This window comes from Platichthys flesus, chromosome 8 (genome assembly GCF_949316205.1).
Source record: "Platichthys flesus chromosome 8, fPlaFle2.1, whole genome shotgun sequence".
Taxonomy (NCBI): domain Eukaryota; kingdom Metazoa; phylum Chordata; class Actinopteri; order Pleuronectiformes; family Pleuronectidae; genus Platichthys; species Platichthys flesus.
Genome location: NC_084952.1, coordinates 4,208,294 through 4,220,434, shown reverse-complemented (window position 1 = coordinate 4,220,434; position 12,141 = coordinate 4,208,294). Strand labels below are relative to the sequence as shown.

Below are 12,141 nucleotides of genomic sequence, written 5' to 3'. Positions count from 1 at the left end.
TACCTCGGGGAGAACACACACACACACACACACACACATACATGTGGGGCGGCGTGGCCTGTAGGGGGTAGAGTGATGGTTCTCCAACAAGAAGGTTGCCAGTTCAAATCCCACTCTTCCCCATCTGCATGCCGAAGTGTCCTTGGCAAGATACTGAACCCCTAAATGGCCCCTCATAAATGTTGAGTGTACTAATTGTAAGTCGCTTTGGACAAAATCCTGTGCCAAATGACATGTAATGTAATACACACACATGCTGTGATATTTATTTCTCCTTCAAGAAAACATTTAATTTGTCTTATTTTTTAACAAATCTGACAAGAGATTCACTTATATCCAGAGAGAGATTCCTGCTCTATGAATAAAACATAAGGAAAACATTTTCATTACATTAAAAGGGAAACATCTAAAGTAGTTTGCATGAAAATGTCTTAACTGCACAGAACTGGAGCTGCAGTGGTTTCAGAAACACAGCAGTTACACCACTAGAGGTCACTGTTACTCCCCTGAACTCTTCACTACGAGTTTCCAAACTTCCTCAGATCCATGAAACAAAGACTCCAGAGACTTGAGATCATCACTAATAGAATACAAGGTTATTTATTATGTGCACATGTCACAGTGATTCCTGTGCTGCTGCAGATGATTCTGCTTCTAATCCGTAATCGTGTGGGGACAAGAATATGTTATGAATATATTATGGCCCAAGTACTCTATTTCTAAATACTAGTACATTTCATTGTGTGACGTCTCTCTCAAGCTGTTTTCAGACAGGCACTGATCCTCTGGACATTCACCTGCATTTATGAACGCAGATGTCCGAGTGAGACCCTCTGGACTTCCTGCGGAGCAAACCCCCATGAATAAAAAGTCTGATATGAGAAAACAGCAGTAGATCCTCGGCCAGATTCAACTTGAGTGAGTGGTTCAGTTGATGATGCTTTCTAGCACATGACTGACCCAAACAGAAAACAAAGACTGCCTGTCTTGAGACTCACTTGGGGTCCATTGCTACATACTGTGTTAAATATAGTACATACATAAAGTGAATAAGCTCATTCTCAACCCACACACTACCTCTGACTGCTGTTAACCTTCTCATTAGCCGCTGTCATAACAGTTCCCTGTTGCTGTGTGTTCAGACAGGGGGGGGGATTCGTCACTCCCGGTCCTCATGAATAATGGAGCCGCACGCTGTCCCCGGTTCTCTGTCAAAAAGCAGAGGGCCCCAATTTGTCACCCTCTCCAGAAACTGATACACACTCGCATCATGAGAAATGGGGAGCTGCTCTGACACACACACACACACACACACACATACACACTTTTACACAAACTGTCAGTCCAGTAAATAAAGGTGAAAAAAAAGTTTCAGTGTCTCTTGGTCCATTTTCTGTTTCTATTCTCGGTCTTTCACTCGGACATGAGAATATTTTTGTGCCAATATTCAGTATTTGTCCAAACAGCCACAAGTATTTTATTGTTTGTGTTTATTATTCATTATCTGTAAATAGTTTGTCTTTTTCTGGAGTAAGAAGGTCATGTGAAGTTTAATCAGAAAGTTGACCAAAGTGCTGAACAGGCTTAAAATATGAAAATGAAAAAATATAGGAATATATCTAACAATCAGAATAAATAGAGAATAAAGACATAACATAAAATTAAACATCAATAATTGAGGATTAAAATATTGCATAGAAACAAATGAAGGAGATAAATGTTGAACTTATAAAGGATCAAAATTAAATCATTCATTTCTCGGCCTTTGTCCAAATATAATTTCTTTAAAAGTTCCGGCGCCGCAGCAAAGAAAACAAAGTGACATTCAAACACATCCTCACCCTTTCTCCTCCTGATGTCCCCCTCACAACAAACCGAGGTGCAGCCCCAACGCTGACAAATCATGTTTTCATGGGGATGAAGCATCGGAGGAGAGGATATTGTCAGAGCGGGCGCCTGCGTTGGACAGATAACTGTGAGTGACACGAGGATGGAACAGAAACAACACGAGAAACACCCCGAGCTCTGCTGCTGCACGAAATGACAGCTGCTGTAATCTGTGTCCGACATTAAAACACAGACCAGACTGTGTGTGAGGCAGATTCTGAGACTGGGAGTGTGCTGCTCCTTCAGAGGCAGCAGGGGGCACTCTTCTCTATGAAAACAGCCCCACATGGACGTGTCCACTCTTTCCCAGGGCTATGGGGCCTTATCGGGGAGGGGCTCGTCTGTAGATAGACGACTGGTGTGCGTGTGCGTGTGTGTGTGTGTGCGTGTATCTGTATGTGTGTCTGTGTGTGTGAGTGTGAGTCGTGGGCCGTGTTCAATCCAGGCAGCTGTGGGTCATATTATGGGACCGTCTGGATTCCTTTCTATGGAGGACCATACATGACATAAGTAAAAATAAATAAATAAATAAATGTATAAATAAATACAGAAATAAATAAATAAATGAATAAATAAAAATGGAAATAAATAAATAAATACAGAAATAAATAAATAAATATGTTAATACCAAAAGAAATGTCAAAAGAAATGTCTTAAATATATTTTAACATTTATTTTTTCCCTGATACATTTCCTTTGCATTTGCAGTGTCCTTATGCTAATGAGAAAGGCGGGCCTAACCGCAGTCTCATGCAGGATTGGTCACAGGAGTGTAATGATCCAGCCCTACTACTTCTGCCTCTCAATGCTGGTGTCCAGTAGCTGTTTGCAGCGTTGAGCCAGTTCACACTTAAAATGAACTAGTTCAAGTTCAGAGGGTTAGTTAAGGTTATTTTTATTGGGATGATTTAGCTGTCAGTAGTCCTGACTGTGAGCGTCACGTCTCGTGTTGTACTGAGCACAATGAGCGAGCCGAGAGGAGGAGGAGGAAACAGAAACTCCAGCTCGGTACAAACCACCTGCCGCCTCTGCTCTGATCATGAAGACGCTGATCTCTCAGCAGATGTGACCAGAGAAACTCTGTGTTTTCACTGTTTCCACTGTTCCACAGAGTCACTAACTGGCTGTTTCACGGTGAAGTGCTCATGTCTCAGTCACTGCCCGTGTCTCTGAGCGATTGTGTGGCGGAGCGCAGGGGCTGTGTGTGTGTAGCTCAGTTGACCAATCCTGCTCGAGACTGAGGTTAGGCCCGCCTTTCTCATTAGCATAAGGACACTGAAATCGAAAAATAAAAGTTGGAATAAATGTGGAAATAAATAAATAAATATGGAAATAAATGCAGAATTAAATAAATCAATGTCTTAAACTTATTTCCACATTTATTTATTTATTTCCACTTTTATTGCAACTTTTATTTATTTCCACATTTATTTATTTCCACATTTCAGTGTCCTTATGCTAATGAGAAAGGCGGGCCTAACCTCAGTCTCGAGCAGGATTGGTCAACTGAGCTACACACACACACACAGCCCCTGCGCTCCGTCACACACTCGCTCAGAGACACGGGCAGTGACTGAGACTTGATCTCTTCACCATGAAACAGCCAGTTAGTGACTCTGTGGAACAGTGGAAACAGTGGAAACACAGAGTTTCTCTGGTCACATCTGCTCAGAGATCAGCGGCTTCATGATCAGAGCAGAGGCTGCAGGTGGTTTGTACCGAGCTGGAGTTTCTGTTTCCTCCTCCTCTCGGCTCGATCATTGTGCTCAGTAGAACAGGAGACGTGACGCTCACAGTCAGGACTACTGACAGCTAAATCATCCCAATAAAATATAACCTTAACTAACCCTCTGAACTTGAACTAGTTCATTTTAAGTGTGAACTGGCTCAACGCTGCAAACAGCTACTGGACACCAGCATTGAGAGGCAGAAGTAGTAGGGCTGGATCATTACACTCCTGTGACCAATCCTGCATGAGACTGCGGTTAGGCCCGCCTTTCTCATTAGCATAAGGACACTGCAAATGCAAAGGAAATGTATCAGGGAAAAAATAAATGTTAAAATATATTTAAGACATTTCTTTTGACATTTCTTTTGGTATTAACATATTTATTTATTTATTTCTGTATTTATTTATTTATTTCCATTTTTATTTATTCATTTATTTATTTATTTCTGTATTTATTTATACATTTATTTATTTATTTATTTTTACTTATGTCATGTATGGTCCTCCATACCTTTCATGGTAAATTGGATGAAGGCGACAGCAGCACTGGAGCTGAGGGGAGTGGAGATGTCACAGCGTCCGGCGGCCTGTGTCTGGACACCAATGAGGCTACACACACACACACACACACACACACACACACACACACACACACACACTCACAAGCCCTGGCAGACAATTCAGTTAAAAGCTGTCAGAGACCAAAGAATTGAGAGGAAGAAAGATTAATAAAAGCCGTACACGCTCCTCTGGTCAGGAGCTTTCCTGCAAAATTTTCTGTGGTGAAACCCGGTGAGGAGGAAGAGGAGGAGGGGGAGGAGGAGGAGGAGGAGGAAGAGGAGGAAGAGAATTGATGTTTTGATGGAGAAACATGTTCATACACAAAGGGACTCAAGCTGTTTCCATCAGTAACTATAAATCAAAGTTCCTTTAATCATCTTTAGAGATTCTTGTGATATTTTATGAGTCTGTCAGATATGGTGAATGTAATCAGAAACAATCTATTCCTCAGCTCGACTCGTTCCTTCATCCTTCCAGCTTTGCAAACGCCAACTCCTCCAATCACTTTTTTTATTTGGTAGAGCCACTTCCTGCCGTAAGAAACCCAGCGAGCTCCATCGAGACAATTTTGTATCTTATGACACCTTTAAAAAAAAAAAATCAATAGTACAAATCAGGCACAAAAGCCTCAGTATTCTTTGCTAGATAAGCGTCTCCCAACGACTCGGATCTGTTATCGCCTCGTATCGACCGTTTGGTTATTTGTGACAGAGAAGCCATTTTCCTTCTGTTCTCTTCACGCTCTCGGCGCCGCTCGTCCCCTCGATGCTCCGGCTCTCGAGTCCTCGCTGTGGTAGATGAGCAGATAGCGACGCCGGCCTCTGACGGGAAAACCTGAGAATGTGCTGAGATAAGAGGAGGCAAGCGAACACGTGACCGGGGAGACCAGAGATCTCAGCATCTGTAGAGAATGTCTGTGATTCTCCTCATGGGCCTGATTATTTACAGCCTCCATCATCCATCCATCCATCCATCAAAGGATCTATCTATCTATCTATCTATCTATCTATCTATCTATCTATCTATCTATCTATCTATCTATCTACCTATCTATCCCTCATCCATTCATCCTACTGAAAGAAGCTCGTGTGTTTTCACTTCCTGTGTCCTGCTGACTTTCACTGACCCATTTGGCCACAGTCTGAACTGTAATTGCAGCTGAGAGCTTTGCGACGCCTTGAATTTAAATGTTTCTTTCGAGGGGAAACAAACTCAACGACAAAGCTGACTCACAATAGGGTCGTTAGCATGCAGCCGGTAAACAGGCCGAGTGTGTTAGCATGTAATTAAAAGTCTCAGGGTCCTGAAGGGCGACAGGTTGAAATGCAAAGAGATTTAAGGAGTGCCTTGTAAAGCCATAAGCTGTGATTTACCTCTGGGAACAGATATGTGGATATTACAACATTGCCCAGGCGTCAATGTTAGAAATGTCAAAACTGTTAATGTCATAATATCCAGTTCCTCCACCGGGATCATTAAATCTCCATCAATCTCCTTTTTGAAAGGAAAATCAATCTTTAATTTATAATTAAGTACAAGGATAATTCATCGTGACTCTTACATCAGCCACAGTTTCCCTAGAGGAGGACGACAGAAAACGACAGAGTCCAGGTCATGGGTTGATGTTACTGGTGGACACTTTGTTCACCGTTCTGTTACTGGGATAAAAAAGGGATTCAGAGTTTCACCTTGGTTTGAAGAAATGAGACTCAGCGTCCAAGTTTCTCTGTTTGCAGTGAACAGGACGTATACGGCTGAATGGGTCGAGGTCTGAACCACGACTGAGGGGTGGTTCACAAATAATGGTAAGTTAATGACCCCTGAGCTAATTAAGTCTAGAGGCGGTTCCTCCCTGTGCATGCAGGTGCTCAGTGTATCCTGGGATTCGTTGGCCTGAGGAGGAGGATCCAGGGAACGTGATCATAAACTCGAGATATGATGAGTCCCAGGAGGCGTCGTGGCAAAAAAAGGAATCTGATAGGTGATACATCGCTTTTGTTCTATAATCAATACAAGTACAAACAGCCCCAGAGCGGCTTTCATGTTCGATGCCGTACTGAAATCCAGAGACCGGTGTTGTTCCCTCTGCGTCGGATCCTGTGTCATGTGAACATCACAACAATGAGCTGACATTCACCCTCCCCCTGAACCACTAATTGGTTATTAGAACTAACTGGGTGTGCTGGGGGAGGCACAGATTGAGACTCATGCTGGTCAATACTCATTTGAGGTTGTGTTGGAAAAAAAACTGTCAAACCTTTGTTGTGTTTACGTTTTGTTTGTGTTGCTCTGCGTGCCGACTGTACGTTTTATTGATCAGCTGCTCGACAGATGTTTCAACAACACTGGTCTGATTAGATTGAACTATGTGATTATTAAAGTTGTTTGTTAAGAAATAATAATAATTTAAAAAAGGTTGGACCTTGGTGGAGGTAGAGAGCTCTTCTAGTGTTTCAGAGGAACCAGGTTATAAATACACTGCAGGTCAATACAACGGACTGAGACAGAGGATGGAGGGTGGAAGTAGAGTTCAGTGGATTTCACGTGGCTCTTCATGGTTGGATTCACTCAAAGCTCGGATCTGGTTGACAGGGACGTCACATTCCCAACTGTCCCAGCATCCTTGTGTTAATCTGCTCCACATAAAGCTGGTATTAGTCCTGCTACTATTTCTGTTTGTCTCTGTGGACACTGACAAAACCACCGCTGCTCACTTTAATTACATTTACTATCTGAACAGTCCTGGGGACAAAAAGACAGCTAATGGCAGCTAAAGAACAAAACTGTGGATCCCATCCCACAGAATACGTTGAACACATCAATGGTTTGATTCTCAAACATGTTTGACCCACTTTGAAATATTTGAGGGATTCTGTAAGAACCTGACCTGCAGTGGAACCTGTTCAGATCAGCATGTAAAAGGGTTTTTTAAGTGATGAACTTTGTGTCATGGACTGAAACAAATCACCTCAGGGTAAAGACTGATTTGTGTGAAGCTGATTTAATCTCTTAAGTCGTTTAAAAGGCTTCAACATTATCAATATTCAAGCTGCAGTCATGTGAGCTGGAAGTGAAACTGCCTCTGAACCAAATTCTCATCATCTTCCTGTTTAACACTTCAAAAGCTTCTCGAACAATAATTCATCATTGACAGGAAGTAGTGACGCAGCATACCTGCATTTCATGCATTTATATACATGTAATTTATACCTGTATAAATTAAGAAAGTGCTGACTCAGCGCGCGGTGGATATGGTAAAGGTTTGCTGAGCAGCAACCATTTTAGAGCAGCTAGTTTACCATCAACAGGAAGCATGTGTGGTCCACGAGTCTCCTCATCCATACACTGTGGTAAAAATGAAGCCGATTTATCCCAGATACTGGTGCCGCCATCTTATGCATGGTGACCTCGATTGGAGCCACGGTATACATGTTGTTACGCTCTCCCATTGATGAAAATGATTGGTCCAGACCTTCTTCATATCTTGCTTTTGTTTTTTTGCCCCGGCATCAACATCGATAGTTTAAGCTAATGAAATGTTTCTTTATATAAAATAACTCATCAGTGCGTCCTCCTTGTGGCTGCAACAGAGATCCCCCCCGATACATGCACACGATCCACTGGAGCCGCTCTTTGCCGTCGTTAAGGAAATAGCATCAAATCAAAACTAATAAAAATCAAACTGATCAGAAACACAAACATCAGTGTGACAAGAATCACCTGAAAAGACCGAAACCATCTTTGTACAAACAATCATTTGACGTGTGTTTTGATTCTTCAGTTTCAGACATGTCCCATCCACTAACATGGAGGAGGTGGGGTTTATGAACTACACTTTGGTCAGCCACCAGGGGGCAGTGAAGACTTTACACAGTCTATGTTCTTGCTAACATGCCTGCTGGAAAATTGAAGACATCACAATAAACTTCAAACGTGTTCGTCCATAATCCGACAGGAAGACTCGTGGCCTGGTGAAAAGAAGAAAACACCATTTTACATCTCTTCCTCCTTTAATTTGACCGACACTCTGAATCCTCTCGGTGCTGTGTGTGTGTTGTGTAGCAGCCAGCATCGCAGCGGGGGAGGCAGGCAGCGGGATGAACAAGCTCTGGACAGCCTGGAGGCAGCGGCAGCGGAGGGGAGGATGAAGACTGAACTAAACTCCATCTTAAGCTACATCTCCCACCCCCTCGGTGGTGGGCTGAGAGCTACACAGCTTCTCCAGCTTCGGCTCCGGCATCACAGGCGGCTGTGGTGTTGTGTAATAATAAACTCTTATCGAGCTCGGCCTCAACAAGAAGCCGCAGGACAATCAACCGATCGATTAGTCAAAAGCTAATTAACGCACAACAATAGCAACTGATTAGCAGCAAGTTTGATTCTGCTTTTGTTTCTGGGAACTTGAGACAACTCTCACACCTGCTCAACATCAGTTCAGCTGCGTTCAGACACTGAACTCTGGAACTCCCCTCGACGTCCGAGGGAGTTTCTGACCCTCGAGTATAAAGTCAGCAGGAAGTCTGCAGCAGGAGATCTCCCTTAAATGTAGATTTTACACTTAGTATTAATACTTTAAAAAACATGTTGAAAGATCATCTTCAAATGTAGAAATAAACTTGTTTCCTGCCCTTTGGCAAATGAAGCTGTGCCAGAGAAGAGCTTATTTTTAATAGTTAAACTGTTTTGACTGTGAATTAGGATTTTAACTTAAAGGATGTTAGAAATACTTGTTTAACTGAGCCTCTTGTTTGTTTATCCACTAAAAGTCAAACAACAAACAAAGAATAAGTTATCTCCTACGTTTTTGCTTAAAAGTTCAGAAATCGGATCAATATAAAAACAATTTGAACTTGGTTTTAATTAACTACAGTTTGTTTCTTCAACCGAGCTCAGTCCCAGCCTGTTGCTGCTGGTATATCAGAACCTGGTCTGGTTCTGCTTCTTGTTGTGTTGCACCTCTAACTGCTGCATCTGCTGTGTGTCAGTGTTGTGTTGCTTCTGTTGGCAGCGCGGCAGCTTTTGCAGTCACTGTCTGTTTGCATTGGTGTTGATCATGAATGAAGGATTTCTTTGTGGCTCAGCTCTTGTGTTTGTTTTGTTTGGCAGGTGCATTGTGTTGCTTCCATCTTTGTTTCCACACTGGAAACAGGAAGAGTCATATTTTGAATGTTGTGGACACAGTTTATTTCCCTTCAGGTTATTTTCCTTTGTTCTGAGACTTTGGTTCTTTCCCCCTTTTTGGATGTTTTCAGGTTTCCAGGTTTTCAGGTTTTTCAGCATCACCCACGTTCACTCAAACATTATTCTCCTCCCATGTGGAACCGCGGCTTCTCTCGCTTTTTCTCATTCTGTTGTATGATTCTGTCTCAAACTGCCTGAAACTTTGCAGCAAGTCCAAACTGTCCAAAAAGTGTTTTCACCCAAACCCATGGTTCATTTTTATCCAGGCCGAGTCCTCCTCTTTTCGTCTTTGGCGACTTTCACACTTGATATTTTGGTTCAGATTAAACAGAAAAAGAAGGAAGGTTCCACACCAAAGTGTAGAATTCAGACGAGCACCAGCAGCACATTGTAATTCAGATATTTCATTAATTAAGGGACTTACAATTAGCACCCCCATAAGTCATGAATATGAGTTTTCAGAGACATGTCTGTATCTCTCTTTTGTATGTTTGTTCAAATTTGTGGCAGAATCATGTAATGATGGTGACTGTACTGAAATGTAAACATGTATAACAGCGACTCTGGTGGGACTCGAACCCACAACCTTTGAATCACTTCCTCAGTGCTTATGCTAGAAGTCCAATGCGCTGTCCATTGCGCCACAGAGCCACACAGACCTTGTGACTGATGTTTGAATAGTACAGACAGTTAGACGTCATGTGACGTCTAACTGTCACATGACTGCCCCCCCCCCCCGCTCCCTCTGGAGAGCAGCTAATCACCTCCCTCATATTAGTATTCCTGTTCCCCGCCCCGTGTTTTCCTTTCACCAGCTGCCCGGCGAACATCTGAGTCGACGTGTGAATTTAAATGGTGTCCACTCGAGTTATCTTGAGCTATTAGCATCTCAAGAGCGGCTTTCACACAACATTAGGCCAAACTCAGAGAATCAGCAACTCGCAGCACGATCATCAGATTTAGTCATGATGGAAATTGTTTTATCACAGGACCAATTCAATTTATAAAACTTGAAGGAGTTCAGTCAACATCCTCCTTCATTAGATGAAGCAGGAAGAGCAGAACGGATTAATTACAACATCTATAGGGAACTGATAAGATAATATTTGTACCAGTGACTTGGGGTGAATGTCAGTTCACTGGTTTGATTCCCACAATGATTCCTGGTGGTTTACCTGTGTGAACAAACTGGTTTTAATGTGTCAGCACAACTATGTGTTTATATCTGAGTCGGAACAGCCTGAGATCTATTTGAGAACATTTGTTTATTTCAGGTTTGCTTAGTGAAAGAGAAAACTCAGCCTCCCTGTCCAGGTTCAGCTCGGGTTGGGTAGAACGATGTGTCGGCACCTCGCTGCCGTTTCCACCTTTTTACTCAAAATGATCATTTCACAGACTCAGTGTTTCCCACCGGTTGATAGTGAACTTGTGTTGTTGGATGACTTGGTGTGTGTGTGTGTGTGACTGATGAGGATAGTGGAACCCAGATTATTTGATGTCTTTTCAATTTACACATGTTCCCTAAATGCCTGCAGCGAAAAACAACTCAGACAGATGTGTGGCCAGAAGGGAATTGATATATGAAAGGGGTTGAATAATACGTCAGGTTTAAACTGGGTGTGCTCTCCAGTTTAAACCTGTATTTGAATCTGTACAGTCTCCGTCTTTCTTTGGGAGTGGGAATAACCTCCCCACCATGGCTCCTTCTCATGGAAAGTTTCCAGCAGAGTCAAACCCAAAAGTTTGACATCGTCTTGCAATGCACAACTGTCACTAACCCATGTTTGCATCTTTAAAAAGGAAATTCTACAATGGGAGGCATGTGTGTCTGATGGTTTTGGACCGAACTAGTTCTCAACTTGAATTGCTTCCTGATTCATACGTCTACAAACCTGCAAACACAATTTCCCCCCTTCAGAATGTAATAAAGTCTTTGTGTGGCTGCGAGTCTGACAAATAGATCTGAGCAACAGTGTTTTGCATGAATGGATTTGTTACTCATGTGAAATACATAAAATCAGGTATCAGAGATTTTCTAGATCTGATGAAACTAAACGTTCTCTCACAGATAAGACGTCATCGGCTTCTGTGCATAACTCACGTTTAAATCTTCAACCAGAGAAACTCCAGCAGTGAACTCTCAACATTTTAAATCCGAAGTTGAAGTGGTTTTGTAGAAACTGTTGCAGCGGTGAACGCCTGCAGCTTTGAGCATAATGAGGAAAACATCATTAAACAGAGCTGCAGTGTTTTTCTAATGCTCCACAATTATACATGACACAGTCAGTAATCAGGGTCGAGCCGCTTTCAACAACTTTCAAACTGGATCATTATCGAGTGAAAAACACCGGAGCGGTATATACCAAGTTTTACCAGTAGGTGTCACATCTGACTCTTGGGGATAACAGTCGACTTGGTGGCGCTAGTGTTCCTCTTAGCTAATAAAACAACTGTGAATGAACGCTAAGTAAGAAGCAGAAAGTCAAGCGAGGCCACAATCAGCAAGAAATCTGGTTCAAAACAATATTTTATATTTTAACTTGAATCCTACTTGTTGTCATAAGTTTTCTTAGAGAAAAAACTTTACGACTAATAATGGAGATCAATTGACGGACAAATAAAGAGCAACTTGTTTGTAATCAATGAAGTTTTTATAAAGTCAAAGCAAAACACTGAAGCTGATTGGTTGCCTGGAATGAGCCGAGAGGCAGGGAATGAGCAAACAAGCAACATTCGCTCGATACACACACACACACACACATACACACACACACACACACAGA

General features: G+C 42.3%; 1 non-coding gene across 1 annotated transcript; it reads right to left on the bottom strand.

The window, feature by feature from the left end:
* Positions 1-9,916: 9,916 nt before the first annotated feature.
* On the bottom strand, positions 9,917-10,009 carry trnar-ucu (transfer RNA arginine (anticodon UCU)). The gene is made up of 2 exons: positions 9,973-10,009; positions 9,917-9,952 (listed from the first exon to the last, which is right to left on the bottom strand). It is a non-coding gene; the product is annotated as a tRNA-Arg (tRNA).
* Positions 10,010-12,141: the final 2,132 nt, after the last annotated feature.